Raw genomic sequence first — 20,124 nt, forward strand, 5'->3', positions numbered from 1 at the left:
AGTCTATAATAATTCCTTCCCATAGCCTGAATGTTTCAAATGGAAAAAGGGAGGAAAAGGAATAAGCATTTATATAGTGCCTACTATGTGCCAGGCACATGCTAAGTGCTTTACAAATATTGTTCTATTTGATCTTCACAACAACCTTGGGAGGCAGGTAGGTGTTATTTTACAGTTAAGGAAACTGAGGTAAACTGAGGTTAAGTGACTTGGCCAGGGTCATACAGCTAGTGTCAGGGCAGATTTGAACTCAGGTCTTCCTCACTCCAGCGCTCCATCCACTGCACCACCAGTAGCTTGCTTGGTGCTCACTTGTGAACACATTGGGAACTCTGAGACCAGAATAACAAGCTCAGTGGAATCAGCATATGTCATTTCTAATACCTGATATGATTCTATCAGGAATGATGCTCTATGCTTTGTGCCATTCTTGCTCATATTTGGGCAACAGCCACATCTACCTAGTGAGCTGTGTTTGGGCGCCTCACATGAAGAAGTAGATGAATCCACTTACACTCAGCATATCAAGAAAAAACCAAAGAGACCTATCAAGTATTCATGGCCGGAGCTCAGAAAAGAGGTGCAGGAAACTAAAGATGCCATCTTGCCAAAGTAAGTTGTCAAGACATTCCATGAGGAGATAGTTTTGCTGAAAAACCTTGGTATTCAAGGGACTCACATGTTAGCTGACTGATGGTACTGACCTAAGCTATCGAGAGAATGGGAGCTGAGCCTCATATAAAGAAGGGGCCATGTCAAGACTTCTTGCTACAACATCCTATTGTCCATAGGAGCAGGTTAGCCAGACTTTCTAGTGGAGAAAAGTGATGGACACTCACCTCTGTGAATGTCGGCCCTTGTAAAAAGATTGTGAACCAGATAGGAACATTGAAAGTGATGTTTCCAGTGAAGACTGTTTGTAATATTATGAGGCAGGAAGGCTGAACCCAGAGGTAACTCCCTTCTTCCCTAGAAAAACTACAGATTGTTCAGGGGGTATGGATGCAATCCACGGATCACAAAGCTAACGATAGCCAACCTGTCTCTACTGCCAGCCTGGGTAGAGGAAAACAAGTCTCTCTTGATCCTCTCGGTTAGCCATCTGCTTTCTCAGATGTAGAAATGACAAGTCACTTAGACCAGTCATTAGACCAATCACTAAATTAACTTACGATGTTACCGATGAACCTGATACACATGTATCCAGGTAACAGTACTAGAGGGTGCCAATGTGACATGTGCCTTATATGTCATATAATTGTATATTTTTCCTAATGCACAGGTTCATTACAGTGTAAATTAGTATGAGAGAAATTGTTATTTCCTATTATATAAATAACCAGTTATTAAATTAGGATCAATTTAATCCTTGATTAAAGGATTAAAGGGACCCCACCCAGCTAGAAGACCTTAAATATAGAATCTAGTCTAGATGAATTCTTGCCCTTAGGAAATAAGCCCCTGTCCTTGGAACCCTCCATTAGAATTTAAAGTGACCCAGCTTATGAAGAAGAAAACCAACCAGAGTGATCCCGGTAGAGATGGATTCCTTTGTCCAAGTCACATTCTCAGCAGAAGCTGAAGACTTTTGGCCCACCTCCTCATTAAATGTACATACCTTCATTAATTGTCTATCAATCAGGATTGATTTTTACCTGTCAGAGGTACTTCCTTTTCCAAAGGTATTTAAGCATTCAGGGATCTCCATGTTTTGTCTTTGGTCACTGAGAGAGACCACTGACCATCAGTTTGATTATTTGCCAACCTAATTAATAAATTGATTATTAATTACCCAGCAATTCTGTCTCTTGGGCTTTTCATTTGTCACAAGTGTCCTTATTTATCATTTTGCCATTATGTTCATTTTTCTATGTTGTGATATGTTCATGCTATAGTAATGTCTGTTAATGGTTTGTCCATTGATTACATATGTGATTGTATCTACCATATGTTTTATATACATGTATTTATAGTGCAATTGTTACAGTTAGCTAAATTTGCTTTGTTAGTAAGCCATGCCTCCTTGGTTGTTTATGACTAATTGTTTATGACTAAGTTATCTTACTTAAGATTAACTAAGTGTCATTTCAACCACATCAATAGGAAGGTACTTTTGAGATATGCCTTACTGTTTTGTTCCTAACTTAGACATGTTGTCACTGCAGCACTGTATCAGGTTACACATATTGTATAACATCGTGTCTTTTGCATGTAAGCTGTGTATTGGTTTCTTTGGCTTTCTTAGTTTGGTTACCTGGGACATGAGAAAAAAATCACTCCTGTTGTTCAAATCATTAATTCTATGTTTATTTTGCGTAGTTACAGGTTTCAAGCTTACCCCAGATACATTTTGCAAGGGATTGCAAAAAGTTTCAGCCCAAGGGAGGAATGTAGTTTTATTCCCAGATAAACTGAGTTGTCCCCTGAAGAACAGACCTGTGGTACTGTGGTATCATTCAAGGGACTTTGACTCCTGATTGGCTGAGTGACTTCTGGGAGAGAAAAGTAAAGAAATAGTGAGAGTTGGAGCCAAGAATAGAAGATGGGAAAATGGAAGATACTCAAGAGCAAGGATGTCAAACCCAAATAGAAATCTGTACATAAGGATCCCTGTAGCCTGCATATTGAATGACCTAGTTTTAAAATATATTATCTATGTTTTATAGTATTTTTATATTTTGTTTAATATTTTCCAATTACATTTTGATTTGGTTTGAGCTGCACTTGGAGGTGTTGGGGGCTTTGGACCATAGGTCATGTGTTTGACATGTCTGCCCCTAGCACAGCAGGTATGAGGGAAAAACCCGGTATCCCAATATGGTCTTTGAGTTACAGTGCCCATACCCCAGCAACTACTGAGAGTTGACTCAATGTGTGAAATCATACTGTCCCTAACTGAGCAGAGATTTCAGCCCACTAACTTTTGTGTATACTATTGTCTAAATTATATCGCTTTCCCAATTATTATTTTACCTGTTTCTTTGAAATATATATTTGCTTGCTCTAATCTAGATCCATAGTAGAATTATACCTCCCACTCTTTCCCTTGGTATGCACCTTGGCAGAGACAGGCATGAAAGAAAATAATTTAGAGTAACTAGGAAAGATGGCTTTTGTACTGAACCCTAAAAAACTCATATTACTAGATTTCAAATATCTGGTATCTAATAGATTTAATTCCAGCCCAATGCCCTCTTAAAGATATAACAAGAGAGTAATCACTCAGCTATGGCTATCTTCCTATTACCCACACAGGTAGAAATCCAGTTTCTTCAGAAACATTAGGTGTGGCATTTCCATGTGAATCAATGTGTCCCTGATGCATATGAACCTTCTGGTATTTTTATTTTCTTCTTTTAGTTTTTTCTTTGTTTTACAAATTTATAATTTATGTATTTTTAACATTCTTTAAAAATGTTTTAAATTCCAAATTCTCTCCCTCCCCCCCACTGAGAAAGCTAGCAAAAATATACCAATTATACATGTGAAATTATGCAAAATGTATTTCTATATTAGCCTTATCACCATAAAAAAGCAAAAAATGAGAAAATCATACTTCATTGATGTACAATTTTATTGCATTGTGACCAGTAAAATGATGTTTTTACTATTTCTGCTTTTCCACACTTTTGGTGAGGTTTTTATATTCATGAACAATTTATGCACATGGACAATTTTTGGAATGATGTCAAAGTTTTCATTTCTCAATTAATTGATGATAAAGTTCTTCAGACAAATTGGCGTCCTTCCTTCCCCATTGTGTTCTCTTCATGTGGGACCATTTGAAGTTATCTTGCTTAAGATTAACTGAGTATCATTTCAACCACATCAGTAGCTGAAGGTAGTCGAATAAGGCTTTTTACACTTAGCAATTTTGTGGTTAATCTTACGTGATTTAAGCTATACTTTCGCCATCACAAAAATGGTTCTTGAAAAAAAGTTTGCTTTTGCTTATTAAAATAATCTATTTTTCCATGAGAAGATTCTCTTGACTTGCCGCTATATTTTGCACGTATACTTTTAAGATGTCATTTCAATCTATTGTTTCAGGCCATCTGCAGTGAAAGCTATTGTACAAATAAACACAGTAGCCTTTCTTCTCCATCAAAAACGGTACTGGTGAATTCTAATGATGACTACAATGTATTGTATTTTCTGGATTTGGGCTTCTTAATTTGTATTTATGCTACTTAAACTGTCTCTATTGTTTTTTGCGTGTATCAATTTCAGCTTTTCCAGTGACTTTTCTCTCCAAACTGGTCATATATATTTGTTCATTACAAAGAGGTATTATCTCATCTTTTTGAAAGATAAAAGTTAAATCTTTCAAATCTATTACTCTTCTCAAATTATTTCAATTTAAAAAGTTTCAGTCTTAAATATTTATTATATAAAAAATAAAAGAGATAGTTTCATATACATTTTGTTAAATATTTTCCAATTATATTTTAATCTGGTTTGGGTTATACTTGGAGATATTGGGGGCCTTGGCCCACAGGTCATGTGTTTGACATCTCTGTGCTAGCACATATATGTATATAAAAGAGATACTTTTCTCTCCACTTAATAACGTTTTATTTTTTTCCAATTACTAATGTAAAGATAATTTTCAACACTCACTTTTATAAGATTTTGAGTCCCCAATTTTTTTCTCCCTCCCTCTCTTCCCACCCCACTCCCAAAGGCAGCAAGCAATCTGATACAGGCTATACGTGTACAATCATATTAAACATATGTCCACGTTAGTCATGTTGTGAAAGAAAAATCAGAACAAAAGGGAAAAACCATGAGAAAGAAAAAAAGAGAGGAAAAAATAGTATGCTTTTGATCTGCATTCAGACTCTATAGTTCTTTCTCTGGATGTGGATAGCATTTTCCATCATGAGTAAAAGAGATACTTTTAACATCTACATTAAAATTGCTTAATTGTGAATTTACACACTTTTCATTCAAATGCAGCAGGCAGCATGATGACACAAACCATCTGGTAGGAGCCTACTCTCATGGATGACTGGAAGACAGTAATGGTGGCAGATTACTCTTAAGTTGAGATCGGACACAAGTTGAACACATTTGATCTTGTTAATGTTCACAGTATTAAATGATCATTTCATTGCATCCACTATCAGTTGGAGTGAAATCACTATGTTGGTGTTACTCTTGTCGACTTTTGTCCAAACTTTGCTTTAGTCAAAGTCAATGTCCTTCTCCCCAACCCCACCCCTCTTGGACACTTCCATCTTTCTGCCAAGGCACTGCCAGTCATCCAGGTTGGCAGCCTTGGTGTCCTCCTCAGCTTCTCTCTTCTCTCAGGCACTGCGCATATTCCATTAAGCTGCCACTTCTTGTTTTGGATTCTATAACAGCTCCTATAGCCTCCCCTGACGCTCACGTCGTTTGCCTGCTCCGCATCTGTGCCTACTCTAATTCATCCTACATACAGCCGCCAAAGTGTTTTGGTTTTTTTTTAAGTGCAGGTTTGACCATCTTTCTCTTTTACTCAATAAGCTCTGATGTCTCCCAATTACCCCTAGGTACAAATATCAATCTCTGTGTGGCATTTAAAGCCCTTTACACCCTGGACCCAACTTACCTTTTCAGTTTTATTACACATTACATGCCTTCATGAACAATATGGTCCAAACTGGCTTCTTACTGTTCTTCATACATAGAACTCGTATCTTCCTTCTCTGTGCTTCTGCACTGTGTGTACTCATTTCTGGAATGCCCTACCTCCTTATTTCCACCTCTTAGAATCCCTTAATTCTGTGAAGTTTCAGCTCAGAAATCACCTTCCATGTGAAGCCTTTTTGGATATTCCCAGATACTAGTGTCTTCCCCCTCCCAAAAATTATCTTGTATCAGTCTTGTACATATTTTCTACATACATATACAGACAGTTCCCACTTTAAGTAAATTCACATTGTGCAAATTCAACTTTATGCAAAGAATTCTACTGGGGGAGAGGTGCAGGGAGAAAGGGTCTCGCAAGGGTGCTGGGTGGGTGGGTGGGTGGAATAGCTCAAGGGCTTCCACTTCCCAAGAAGAATTAAAGAGAAAGTTGCTTAAGAAAAAAAAAAGATGTTAACAGAAACATGTGTGAAGAGTTTGGAAAAGAGTGTGCCCCCAGTTCATTCCAATTTTCGTTGATGTAACAAAGATGATACATCCAAGAATAATAAGACTGTAAAATTAGCACAAGCATTGGTGCTTGAAGTGGATGAGAATGATATGAAGGAGCTGATTAAATCTCTTAGAGAAGAGCTATCAAATGAGGAGCTGCTTAAAATTCTAGTTGTTAAAATTGCAAAAGAAGAAAGGGAAGCTCCAGGACCCGAGATTGAACCAAAAACGTTCCCAATGAAAGTTGGCAGAAGCGTCATACCATTTGAGTAAATTTTGTTCTTGTATTGAAAATATGGATCCAAATATTTCAAGAGTTTTAGAAGTTCAAAGACTAGTGAGGACGATGTCGCTTGCTATTGTCAGATATACAAGGAGAAAAGAGAGCCACTCTCCAAACATTTCTTGATAGCTTGATAAAAAGGGTTGCGTACCCAACCACCAATGATAAAGGCTAGGTGCAGTGGTGGGGGAGGAGCAGCACACTCCATGCATATGTTAACTTTACTGTATAGCACTGTGCACACTTTATCATTAACTTTACCTTTTATTTCTTAATTGTGTTTATTAGCATGGTATGGTATTTAATATGTCTGCATTTTGGTGCATTTTATGACTTGCATAAAGGTATTATTTTGTGTATGCCTTTGTTATATAGCCCAAGTGGGTGAGTAGAGGCAAATTCATGTTATGTAAAAATTGCTTTACTTATAAGTCTGTGGAGCAGTCTACTTACATAAAGCAAGAACTGTGTACATTTTTTATCCTTCTTATATGTATTTTCTAGATCAACTATTTAGTATGCTGTTATTCTTTAATACTTTCTCCCTCTTAGGGGCAGCTAGATAGCACAGGAGATAGAGCTCTGGCCTTGGAGTGAGGAGGGCTTGGATTCAAATCTGACCTTAGATACTTGAAACTTACTAGTTGTGTGACCCTGGGCAAGTCACTTAACACAGATTTCCTCACCACAAAAACAACAACAACAACAACAAAAAATACTTTCTCCCTCTTGGATGAGGGAAAAATGGAACACTAATGCCCCATTGGTGGAGCTGTGTACTGATCCAATCATTCTGGAGAGCAATTTGGAACTATGCCCAAAAGGTTATAAAACTGTGCATACTCTTTGATCCAGCAATACCACTACTAGGTTTGTATCCCAAGGAAATCAATAAAAAGAGAAAATGACCTATTTGTTTTTTCATTTTTACTCTTTAAAAAATAGTATTTTATTTTTTCCCCAATTATATGTCAAGACAATTTTTAGCATTCATTTTTACAAGATTTTAGCTCCAAATTTTCTCCCTCTCTCCCTCCCTTCCCCTTCTTTTAGAATGGTAGGCATTTTGATATAGGTTTTATATATATATATAATATGCAATTATGTAAAACATATTTCCATATTAGTCACAGTTGTGAAAGAAGAAACAGATCAAAAGGGAAAAAATATGAAAAAATAAAGTAAGTGAAAAAAGTATGCTTTGCTCTGCATTCAGAGTCTATCAGTTCCTTATCTGGATGTGGACAGCACATTCCATCATGAGTCCTTTGTACTTGTCTTATATCATTGTGTTGCTGAGAAGAGCTAAATCTTTCATTGCTGATCATCACACAATGTTGCTGATAGTGTGTGCAGTGTTTTCCTGGTTCTGCTCACTTCACTTTGCATCAGCTCATACAAGTCTTTCCAGGTTTTTCTGCAATCTGCCTGCTCATCATCTCTTATTGCATAATAGTACTCCATTACATTCATATATCACAACTTGTTCAGCCATTCCCCAACTGATGAGCATCTCCTCAATTTCCGTATTTTGCCACTACAAAAAAGGCTGCTATAAATATTTTTGCATGTGTAGATCCTTTCCCCTTTTTTATGATCTGTTTGGGATACAGACCTGTAGTGTATTTCTGGATCACAGTTTATAGCCCTTTGAGCATAGTTCCAAATTGATCTCCAGAATGGTTGAATCAGTTCACAATTCCACAAATAGTGCATTACTGTCCTAATTTTACCACACGCTCTCCAACATCTATCACTTTTTTTTGGTCATATTAGCCAATCTGATAAATATAAGGTAGTACCTCAGAGTTATTTTAATTTGCATTTCTCTAACCAAAAGTGATTTAGAGCACTTTTTCATATGCTTATAGACAGCTTTGGTTTCTTCATTTGAAAACTGTCTGTTCGTATCCTTTGACCCTTTATCAATTGGAGAATGATTTGCATTCTTATAAATTTGACTTAATTCTCTACATAAAAATTATTTCCCAGCTTTCTGCTTTCTTTTGATCTTGGTCGAATTGGTTTTGTTTGTGCAAAATCTTTTTAATTTAATATAATCAAAATTATCTATTTTACATTTTGTAATGCTTTCTGTCTCTCTCTTGTTTGGTCATGAATTCTGCCCTTTTACATATGTCTGAGAGGTAGACTATTCTTTGCTCTTCTAACATGCACATGGCATCACCATTTATGTCTAAATCATGTACCCATTTTGACCTTATTCTGGTATATGGTGTGAGATGTTCTTTTTTTTTCCCCCATGTGTTTTTGATGGCATTCTATTATCTTCTCTTGAACACATTCTTGGTTTGGCATATATGTACTTATTTTAAGATGTTCTTGATCTGCAGTTTCTTTGTGGTCCCCAATCTCAGACTGCAAGAGATGAAAAGTGAGAACAGCAGCCATGTTGTCCTCCACCAAGTCTTTCTTGAGTTTCAAGGCAAACAAACATCTTGTGTACTCTTCTTGCAACATGGTTTATTAAAGATCCACCATATTAGCCAGAGTCTTCAGGAATCTGAGCATCTGTGAGCTATTGGCTAGATCGTAAAAATCAGAGCAGTGGCTAGATTATAAGAATCCCAGCATCTTAATGGAGACAAGATGGACCTTATATACAGAAAGACTATGGGAGGGATCGAGGAGTGGCCAAGTAGTCTATGAGGTAATAGAACTCCAGGGACCTGGACCACGTGGCCATGGGAGAATGGAGCCTAGATAGGATTAAGGGTGGGAAGTGGCCTGGGGCTATAGGGAGGTAAGACAATGGAGGGCCAAACTAGGTTAAAGGTAACAGAGAATTGGGAGATTGGGTGCAGCCACAATGAAAAGCCAGTTGATGGGATTATAGCCTCAGGTGAATGCCAGAGATTTGGCCCTGTGGGGAAAGTCCGAGGTTTTTCTTTTTTGGGGTCTAGGTCCCTCCCTCTTGCCTCTCCCCCACCCATTTGGTCTAGGTCCCCGGCATTCTGTTCACCCCAGTTTAGTGGCCAATTCCATCCAGATCCTCCTTAGACCCCTCCTCCAGTCACCCCAAACTATTTGGCCACTCCTACAACCCTCCCACAGTCTTTCTGTATATAAGGTCCAGCTTGTTTCCATTAAGGTGCTCAGATTCTTAAAATCTAGCCAGGGGCTCAGATTCTTAAGATCTTAAGATACATATGCTTAGATCACTTAAGAGTCTGGCCAATATGGTGGGATGTTCTAATAAACTTTGTCTTTGGCTGAAAGAAGGTTTGGGCCAAATTCTTTCAGACAGGACCCACGTGTTGTGATTTTGGGGTCCTGGCACCCCTAAGCCCTTAAAACTCTAGACCTCAACACTAGAAGTCTGAATCTAGGCCTAATTTATTCCCTACAGTACTTTTCCCTGTGGAATAATAAGAATGCTATCCTGATTGCCTCAAGTTTATACAATGGTGCTTTTCAGATAGAAGGTATTCAATAAATATTTGCTGATTTGATTTGGCTTGAAACCACTTTATATTTGCCAAGGTTTTTGGCTGGTGACCATGCACATTTTTTATAGAGAAAATTTTCAAATGAACCAAATAAGAAAACATTTTACCAGCCTAAAAATGGTAAGGTAATAGAAGGGAATTTATGACCCAAAGGCTTTAGGCATGTATCACCCACCACTTCTAGCTTTAAGTAAAGGTTTTACATGTTTAATTATATGTGCATTGGGTTTAGAATGGTAATGGCTACCACTGACTGTCTACTCCCCATTATATGCAGGTCAAATACTGCTAAAGCAAATGCTATACATTTCCTTCCTAGAAATATAGTCAGATCAGATAGAAAACCAAACAAGCTTTCCTGTCTAATTTTTACTATGTTGGCTTTGGGGCTTAGCATCTTCTTTGTCCAAATCAAATGAGGTATTCGTAAAGTGCCAAGTACAGTGTAGGTACTATTATAAATGCTTATTTACTTCCCTTCCTCTTTCCACATAGGAGTCTTTGTATAATGGGGATCATACTGTGCTTTCTTCATTACTACCTCAGACTAAAAGATGATATGATGGGACTAATTTTTACCATTGCTTTACTGTAACATGTGCTAGGTCCACGTGCTCATCCTTTTTCCTCTCTCCCTTACATGGATCAAGCCCACATCTCTCCCTTCCACCTTAGAACAGAGATTAGTTTTTCCTAAAAGGAGACAAAACTATCGTTGAGATTCTACTTCCCTTGAACTAGCTTACTGGTCAGTCACCTAAGAGCATAAAAAGTCCTCAGAATTGATGGGGCCTGAGACATCTTGAATCACTATACAGCGTTGACCAGTTGAGTTTCTATAAGGAGTTTAGGAAGTCTATGTGTAACAAAAATTAAGTGCCCTATGTCCTTATTGCATATCCTTGATGTGTTAGAGCAAAGCAAACCTTTTATTATCTGCTAAGTGATATACAAGTGCTTTGTTTCACCTCAAATCAAAACTGAACAAGGTGTTGGCATTAAATCCTAAGCAGAAGGGCTCTGCTGGTTTTATATCTCAGGCCCATATTTTTCCTTTTAAAAAGTAAATTTATTTATTTAACTTTAACATTAATTTTTTTTAAAAAAAACTGAGTTCAAATACTTTCCCTCCCTCTTGCCTCTCCCCCACCCATAGAGAAGGCAAACAATATGATATCAATTATATGCATGAAATCATGCAAAACTTATTTCCATATAAGCAATGTTGCAAAACAAAAAAGGAAGGAAAAAATGAAAAAAATTATGCTTCAATTTATACTCAGACTCCACTAGTTCTTTCTCTGGAGGTGGATAGCATTTTTTTCATCACAAATCCTTTAGAATCATCTTGTGGGGGGCAGCTAGGTGGTGCAGTGGATAGAGCACTGGCCCTGAAGTCAGGAAGACCTGAGCTCAAATCCAATCTCAGACCAGACACTTGACACTTACTAGCTGTGTGACCCTGGGCAAGTCATTAACCTCCAATTGCCTCACAAAAAAAAAAACAACCAACCCTAAACAAACAAGCAAAAAAGAAAATATAGGTGATAAAACAAAAGATATAAATAGAATCATTTTGTGTCATTATATTGATAAGAGTAGCTAAGTCTTTCACAATTGATCTTTACAACATTTCTGTTAATGTGTGCAATGTTTTCCTCATTCTGCTCACTTCACTTTGTATCAGTTCATCTAAGTCTTCCTAGGTTTTTCTGAAATCATCCTGCTTGTCATTTGCACAATAGTGTTCCGTCACAATCATGTACCAAACTTGTGAAACCATTCCCCAATTGATAGGCATCCCCTTCAGCCTCATATTCTTAAGAGACTTCACGGCTTGATCATTATAGGTAGATGTCTACCCTCATTCTGATGGAAGCTGCGGACTCCCATTTCTAACTTCTGTCTTTGAGTGACTTAGTTATGTAAGAAGAATTCAGTGTAGCCTGACCACTGGACATTTACTAAACCTATCTTTACAATAATCTGGAAAAGAGTTAATTCCATCTACTTGATAGAACTTTGCCTCCTTACCTCCTCTGAATTTCCCTTTTTAAAAAATCCCTGATAATTTTTAAAAAATAGCATAATAGCTTTTTCTATTTTATGCCTACATAACAGCACTGACAATTATTAAGACAATCATTCACACTGCTCTCATGAACTGTCCTTTCCCTCGTACTTTGTTTATAATGATGAGGCCCTGCTTTTGGCCCCAAAAGGCAGTTTGATGAAGTCAAACCCCAAAAAGGCAAACGCTATGGAAATTGAGTTTTTAGAATGACAAACATTACAAGCATTTACTTCCTACCCCCACGATCCTTTATTCTTCCAGTTCTACAGGCTGAGAACAAGAGTAGTTCAAGAACTTGGGAAATAGTAGCACTTTTGAGACAGCCGCCCCTACTTACAAACACACTCCTCCTCCATGACCTCATTCAAGCCAGATAATATAAAAAAGACAATGAAAATCCTTTAAAGCTACAAGTAGTTTTGTAAAACTCTTCAGTCCAACCCAAATGAAAAAAAAGGGATGGTTTGCATTTCACTCCCTGCACATTTAAAATCAAAATCACAAAAGCACCAAACTGGAAACTAATTAAAAATCAGTTGATGGCATTTAACAATGGCATTTTTAGGAATGTTCTCGGGCAGATGGATTGGTGACAGTGTACCAGGGAGCTGACAAACTAACCAGAATCCTGCAGGAAATGGGAGGGATCAAAAAAATGTCAGAAAGGAAATTTGAATTTCCAGGGGGAAGAGAAGAGACATTGTTTACAAAAAGTCAGGGTATTCTCACCTTTAAAAAAAGGGAGAGAGACAGAGACACAGACAGAGACGAACAGACTCTGAGAGACTGAGTTCAGCCTTGAGTTTGTAATATCAAGCTACCAAAATAATTTCATGATTTCTGAGTGATACAAGGAAGAAGTACATGCAGCACTCTTATTCCATATTAGATTATGAAATTGGGAAGAGGAGTCTGTGGCCATGTTATAAAACCACTATGACAGCAGAAATTAGCCCTTTAATCTTTGCTGTCTGCTGTCTGACAGTCTTCTTATGAATTCAGTCTTTGCTCTTACCTCCAAGGGATCCTGTTAGCAATTCGTACCATAATGAGAATATATTGCCAACCATGTAATGCAGGGGTGGGGAACCTTCAGTCCAGAGGTCACATGTGGCCCTCTAGGTCCACAAGTGTGGGGCCCTTTCCACATTTGTGGATCTATTGGGCCACATGTGGCCTGCAGACTGCAGGTTCCCCACCTCGATCTAATCCAAACCTGCTTCGGATTCACAGAATCTTAGGAGTTGGGAAGTTCCTCAAGGTCATCTACTACAGCCTCCCACCCAATGTACTTCATTCGTACAAAACCCTTCTCTAAGAGAGACTTGTGTTCGTTTTTGTTTTTAGTTTTCTATCAGAGACCACCAACCAGGAAGCACAAATGGCGGCTGGGTGGTACAGGAGATAGAGCCTGGAAGATACAAGATGTGAGTTCAAATCCAGTCTCAGACCAGACACTTGACACAAGTTTTGTGACTGTAGGCAAGTCACTTAAACACCCCCCCCCCCAGTTTCTGGAGTACCTAACTCTTTGGGAGGATGAGATAATATTTGTAAGGCACTTTGCTCTTGAAAAGCACAAAGTGTTATGTAAATGTTAGTAGCTATAACTATTAAGACTAATGTTGTATAAGACTCTCTCTCTCTCTCTCTCTCTCTCTCTCTCTCTATATATATATATATATATATATGTAACTATATAAGACTAATGTTAGTCTGCTGTAGCTATTAAGTGGGGGCTTTTTGTCGTTGTTTATTTGTTTTGTTTTTGGTCAATATTCACTTAACATTTATTGTCCCTTGCAGAAAGGATACAAAAGATTGTCAACCACATTCTGGGGGTTTCCTATTTTTAGAAGTATCTCCTTGTCTGTTAGTGATTCTAATTAACCCTCAGTGGGTTTCATGAATTAGTAGTAACTATTAAAAGGTGAAAGCCCCAATGCGGATGCACAAAGGCAGCCCCACCCCCGCTAATGATACTATTCAGTTAAACTGGGGAAAGGTGATATTGAGACTGTTACTTCACTACCCCAAGAAAATCCTGTGCCATCTAAAATTAGGACTTGGTGGTAAATTAAGGAGATTTAAAGTGCTTTCCAGCACAAACCTCAAACTGCTTGCTTGGGGGTGATTTCAGCTATAAAAACATGAGCTGAAATACAATTGGAAGCCACTCAAATACTGAAATAGTTGAAGCAGAAACGGGGTCATTGTGCCAGAATTCTGAAGGTTCTAGGGAGGCTTAGAATGGAAGAGGAAGGAAGAGAAAAAACGGAATTCTTCAGCAAGAGGTACTCTGGTGTGGCAATAGCCATCCTGAAGGGAGATGTTGGTAACATCCTTTGGGGGGAAGGGCACATTGCTGAAACTCGGACAAAACAGGAAACAGGACTTTTGCCTCAAATGAATAGTACAAATTGGAAGCCTAGTAAAATCTTAAAGACCCAGAGCCAGGAAGGAGGAAAACCAGAAGAAATGTAGGTCTTTCCTCCATTTTAAAGCAGCGCTTGAATTCATTCACCCCTTTTTGATTGATTTTCTTACAGATATACTCACACCTCAAATATCCCTGCTAAGAGGATATAAAAGCAGCTCAAATCCCATTATTGTCCATTCCAAGGAAGTTCTGTTGGGCTGGAATTTTGTTGAACAAAATGAGTCATAAAATGGGCCTTGGAAATCTGTTATACAAAAAATTCAGCATCAAAGATCTTTTCATTAAGCAATTTGGTTCCATATTGGATACTGGTTTGATGTCACCATCAGGTATTACTTTAATCTCATTTATAACCATCATTTCTTACAAGGCAGGTTAAGTTAACATTTCAGATGCTTCCTTTCTCCTGATGGTCCTCTGAGGTAGGGGTTAGTGAAAAGGTAAAATGGTCATAAATATGAGCTAGAAAACAAGAAAAGTGATGTGACTTGGTTACTGAAAAATTGATAGCTGTCCACACTGTCCTTTTCTTATACATGGAAAAAAAGTAACTCATGGGCATTTAATGTCACGCTATTGGTCCCCTGGGTTATTGTGTAAATACTCTACTATGACAAATGTCACTGTCCTCTGACATGCCCCCAAGGACTTGACAGAAAAGTGATCTTATCTCATTTTTTACAAAGAGAGAAAGTAAGGCTTAATGGGGCTAGCAGATTTTTTTTCCCCTCAAGGCAATGGAATACATATACGAAATGCTTAAATTCCCCAAGCTTTCCTCCCTCACAAGAGAATATCAAAGTGGCTACTAGAACTTACTACATTCTGGGACCCACGTGACTTGTTAAGGCCAAGAAATTTTGCACCAAAGTTTAGAAGTCTTATTTCTCGTTAGATTATCATCCCAAGACTGGGGCAGACAAGTCTAGACAACAAAGGGATGACCCAACGCTATCTAGACTCTTCTTTGACTCATATGAATTGATGGCTCAGCTGGTTTAGGAAATGATTACACATGCAATTTTGGTTTCACTTACAAATCTGGTTTTTCAAACAAAGAGACACAAATAGATGCAAAGGCATGTCCACACAGAACACCATAGGGATTAAGGAGGGAAAAAAAATTAGCTTATATTTCTTAGGGATCTGTGAGATAATTTGGGAAGATATAAATGCTGTAGCCCAATCTGGTGATACAGTCTGTCTTGCCCAAGCAGCACAGAGAATACTACATTTCATCTTTCCACTCTAGTCACACTTGTATATAGGATTGTGCTGGAGAGCCTATTGTTAAATTTTCAGTGTGAGCATTTACACCTCCAAAATCAGCAAATGCTAGGATTAGGGTTAGGAATCAGAGTTTGATTTCTTTTTATTGTCTAGACTTAAGAAAGTGATAGAGAAAATGTTAGTAACACCAATTAAGCTTAAAAATGTATCATGAGTTAGGAGGACCTGAGTTCAAATCCGGCCTCAGACACTTGACAGTTGCTAGCTGTGTGACCCTGGGCAAGTCACTTAACCCCATTGCCTAGCCAAAAAAAAAAGTGCATCATGTGCCTTTTTTTTTTTTGCCAGGGGAGGTAGAGCAGTGGTTTCCCACCCTCCTGGTCCCCCCCATTTATATGCAAAGATTATTGGGAGAACTCATAAAAATGATTTACATTTCCACAGTGATTCATCAGACCAGGATTAGGATTCCAAGAATTTGGGGGTTATTAATATTCATAAATTGTCTTTGGAATTTTTTCGAGAAGACTAATTAATCTGATCCTCATTTGCATATCTAGAAATCTTTCCTTCAGCAAAGCAAGCTGGCAGAAGAAAATTGGCTCAAAAGATTATAAGTAGTGAGTCATTAATCCTTTAAGAATTTGGGGGGAATATGAAAAAACAAAAATACAAAGGGCATTTGCAAGCTTCTACCCCTCGAAAAATGCTTATATTTCTCCTGGCCACTGAAATAATACTGTTACTTAATATTTCATAAAACACCACAAAGGCCTTATTACTATATATCTAAATTTATATCTCTAATCTCTCTCCTGAACGTCAGTCCCACTTTGCCATCTTCTTGCTGGAAATCTCCTCTTGGCTAACCCCTTGGTATCTCAAACTCAATGTGACCACAACAGAACTTGTTATATTTTTGTCAAAACTCATTTCTCCTCCAGACTTCCTTATTACTGTTGCAAATACCACTGCCATCTCCAGTCACCCAAGTTCTCAAATCAAGGATCATCCCTAAGTCTTTCACCTCCTGCAACCCACATATTAAATTAGTTGCCAAGTCCAGTTTATTCTTTTTTTTTCTTTCTTTCTTTTTGCGTGTGTGTGTAGGCAATAGGATTAAGTGACTTGCCCAAGGTCACACAGCTAAGTCCAGTTAATTCTACCTGCACAATATCTCTCACATCCCATCCCATTTTCTTTACTGACACTGCCTCTATCCCGGATGAAGCTTTCATCATCTCTTGCCTGGATTAGTCTTCTTTATTTTTTTCAGATTAGAACAGTGGTTTCCAACAATTTTTGTCATGTAAACCTCTTTTCAAAATAACGACAATAAAAAAGTGTTGTGAACCTCCAGGGTAATTTAATATACTACTCATAATATTCTTTGAGATTTATCCCTAAGTGCTTATAATAACTACAGTGATAACTTTTGCCCCCAAAAAACTCCAAATTGAATTTATATTATATAATTGTGACTATAAAATATACAGTCTTTTTTAAACCTATAATTAAGAAAGCTCTAAATATAAAATGATAAAACTCTACTTGTAAAATAATTACAAATACTTCATGTGGGACATTCTGTTTTTTTTATTTTATTATAATTTATTTTAAATTTTATTTTATTTTTTAATTACGGAATAAAAAAAGCATTTCCATAACATAGTATAATAAAAAGATTGCGCATGAAACTGCAAATGTACTATGTACAACTTGCTATTTTTAAAAAATATACAACAAAGTTAATATGTAAATTTCTTTTTTTCTTTTCACTTTTGTCTTCCCTCCCTCCACCCTGCCCTGGAGATGATCACCATTAGACACAAATAGATGTATACACACACTCACAGACACAAAATTATTCTATGCATGCTTCTATTTATCAGTTTTTTTTCTGGCTGCAGACAGCATCTGTCTTCATATGTCCTTTACAGGTAATTTGGGTATTTACAATAGTCAAAATACTTTATTTGTTCAAAGTTTTTCTTAAAACATGCAATTACTGTATACAATGTTCTTTTGGTTCTGCACTCTTTATTATTTTGTGTGTCTTTCCATGTTTTTCTAAGATCATTGAGCTCATCATTTCTTATGGCACAGTAACATTCCATCACAATCACACATCACAACTTTTTCAGCCATTCCCCAACTGATGAGCATCCCTGCAATCTCTGGTTCTTTGCCACCACAAAGTGAGCTGCTATAAACATTTTAGAACATATAGGTTGTTTTCATTTTTCCCTAATCATCTTTGGAAATAGACCTAGTAGCAGTATTGCTGGGTCAAAGAGTATATGTAATTTAATAACTCTTTGTGCATAATTCCAGATTGCTCTTCAAAATACAAAAAATCAACTCTTACAGTATATAAGGATTAAAAGAACTAGACCTCTGGCCTTAGAGTCAGGAGGACATGAGTTCAAATCCAGCCTCAGACACATAATACTTACTAGCTGTGTGATGCTGGGCAAATCACTTAACCCTGGTTGCCTCGCTGAAAAAAAAAAAAGAATTAAAAGAAGCAGTACAGCAAGACCTCATATGTTTACTATTATCTCTAAGACCTCATACTAAATTTCTTTGTTTTGAAAATTTTGTTGAATATAAATAATATTTTTGATAAAATAAATTACAACTTGGAAGATGTTTAATGTAATGATTATATATAAACTGAATTTTAGTGCTGGTTTCATATCATTCCAGAAACAAACTTGCAGTGTTTCAAGCATTCACATGCTTTCTCTAACAGAAGAAAAATATATTTGTAACATAATTGGGCAACTATTTACCGGTTATGGGGTCATTAAAGAAGTTTTAATTCAACGCTTTTAGCTTGGATCCTCTTCTAGGCCTTCAGGAGGTCATTAACCAGTAAATGGGAACCGCTGCATTGGAAAAAGAGTGAAGAAGTGAATTTCTATTGCATACAGCCTACTTTTAAAAAAAGTGTATAATAAATTTAACGTGATACTTTCAGAACTGTCCTGCTTGCCTGTACTTCCTTCTGAACTTTAGCTTTCTTTTAAAAAATGATTCACTGATCTTCTTTTCTTCTTTTTTTGGATAATTTTATCATTTATTCCCTTTGCCCATCTGAATCTCCATGCTCCCTACCACTTCTCCACCCCCACCCCCCTTCAGAAAGAAAAGCACAATCCTTGTAACAAAGAAGGAAAATCAGGCAAAACAAATCCATGAAGTGGTGATATCTCCGAGATGTAAGCCTCATTCTTGATCTTGAATTCATCATCATCCTGTAAATAAATGGATAGTATGCTCCCTCTTCTGTTCTCTGGAGCCCTGATTGGTCACTTCATTGATCAGAGTTCTTAAGCTGAAAGGCTTGTTTTTCTTTACAATGTTGTTGTTACTATGGAAATTGTTCTGACTCTGTTTCTTTCACTCTGCAGCATTTCATACAAACCTTTCCAGGTTTCTGTGAAACCATCTCTCTCATCATTTCTCACGACACAATACTATCCGGTTACACTCACATACCTTAAGTTGTTCGATTATTGCCCAACTGATAGACACACCCGTCGTTTCTGGTTCTTTGTCACTGCAAAAACAGAGCTGCTGTGGATATTTTTGTATATGTGGGTCTTTTCCCTCTTTTTATCTCTTTGGGATAGCGGCCTAGTAGTGACGCCTCTGGTTCAAGGGGTAGTTAGTGACTTTGGGGGCTTTCTAGAACGGCTGGCCATTTTGCAGCTCCACCAATACTGCATGAGAATGTCTTTTTCAGTGGTCCCTCCTATAATTTTTATTTCCCCTTTTTGGCATTCTTGCCAATCTGATAGCTGTGAGGTAGGACCTCAGAATTATTTTAATTGAAATTTGTTCTGGAGTGCTTTTTTATATGGCTGTTAACCAACTACAATTTCTTACTTTCTTTTATTTGAATTGTTTGTGGGGGTTTGCAAGTTGAATAATCTACTCAAGTTGGGTTTTTTTCCCCCAGAAATGCTTCAAATGCTTCCATTTATTGAGTATCCATCTTCTTTCATTTTTGATTAGGTTCAGGTTTACAGGGTATATCATTTTGGGTTGTAACCTGACCTCTTTTGCTTCAAAAAAGACATATGGGACCCATTACTTTTTACTCATTATTTTTTTGAGGATTTCCTTTATATTTGAAGGAAATGCTAGTGTCTTCTTCTGAGATTGTCTCTAACTAATCTTGTATGTATCTTGTTTGTGTCATCTGAGTTCCAAAGCCCACTGGCTTGGGACTGTCTTTATTGGTGGAGATCGATGCCCCACACCTGCTTGAGGGACAGAGCAGAATTGACAAGAGAGGAGAGAGAACCTGTCTCATCACTCTCTTCAGGTTCATCTGGCTTCCATCCTTGAGAGAGATGTGTGATGCCAACCTTTCTTCAGGTCACTGAATGAAGAGAAAGACTCTAGGAAGAAGCCTAAGTAAGAGATGTTGACAGTCTCTATTATGTCTCTATTCCCAGCTGACTATGCTAGAAACTTCAAGTAATTTCTCCTT

The 20,124-nt window shown here is 37.4% G+C and overlaps 1 pseudogene; it reads left to right on the forward strand.

Moving 5' to 3' along the window:
• Nucleotides 1–20,124, forward strand: part of LOC110209654 (small ribosomal subunit protein eS4-like) — a 100,013-nt pseudogene that overhangs the window by 1,059 nt on the left and 78,830 nt on the right.

This window comes from Phascolarctos cinereus, unplaced genomic scaffold (assembly GCF_003287225.1).
Source record: "Phascolarctos cinereus isolate Bilbo 61053 unplaced genomic scaffold, phaCin_HiC Scaffold_9;HRSCAF=440, whole genome shotgun sequence".
In the NCBI taxonomy this organism is placed as follows: domain Eukaryota; kingdom Metazoa; phylum Chordata; class Mammalia; order Diprotodontia; family Phascolarctidae; genus Phascolarctos; species Phascolarctos cinereus.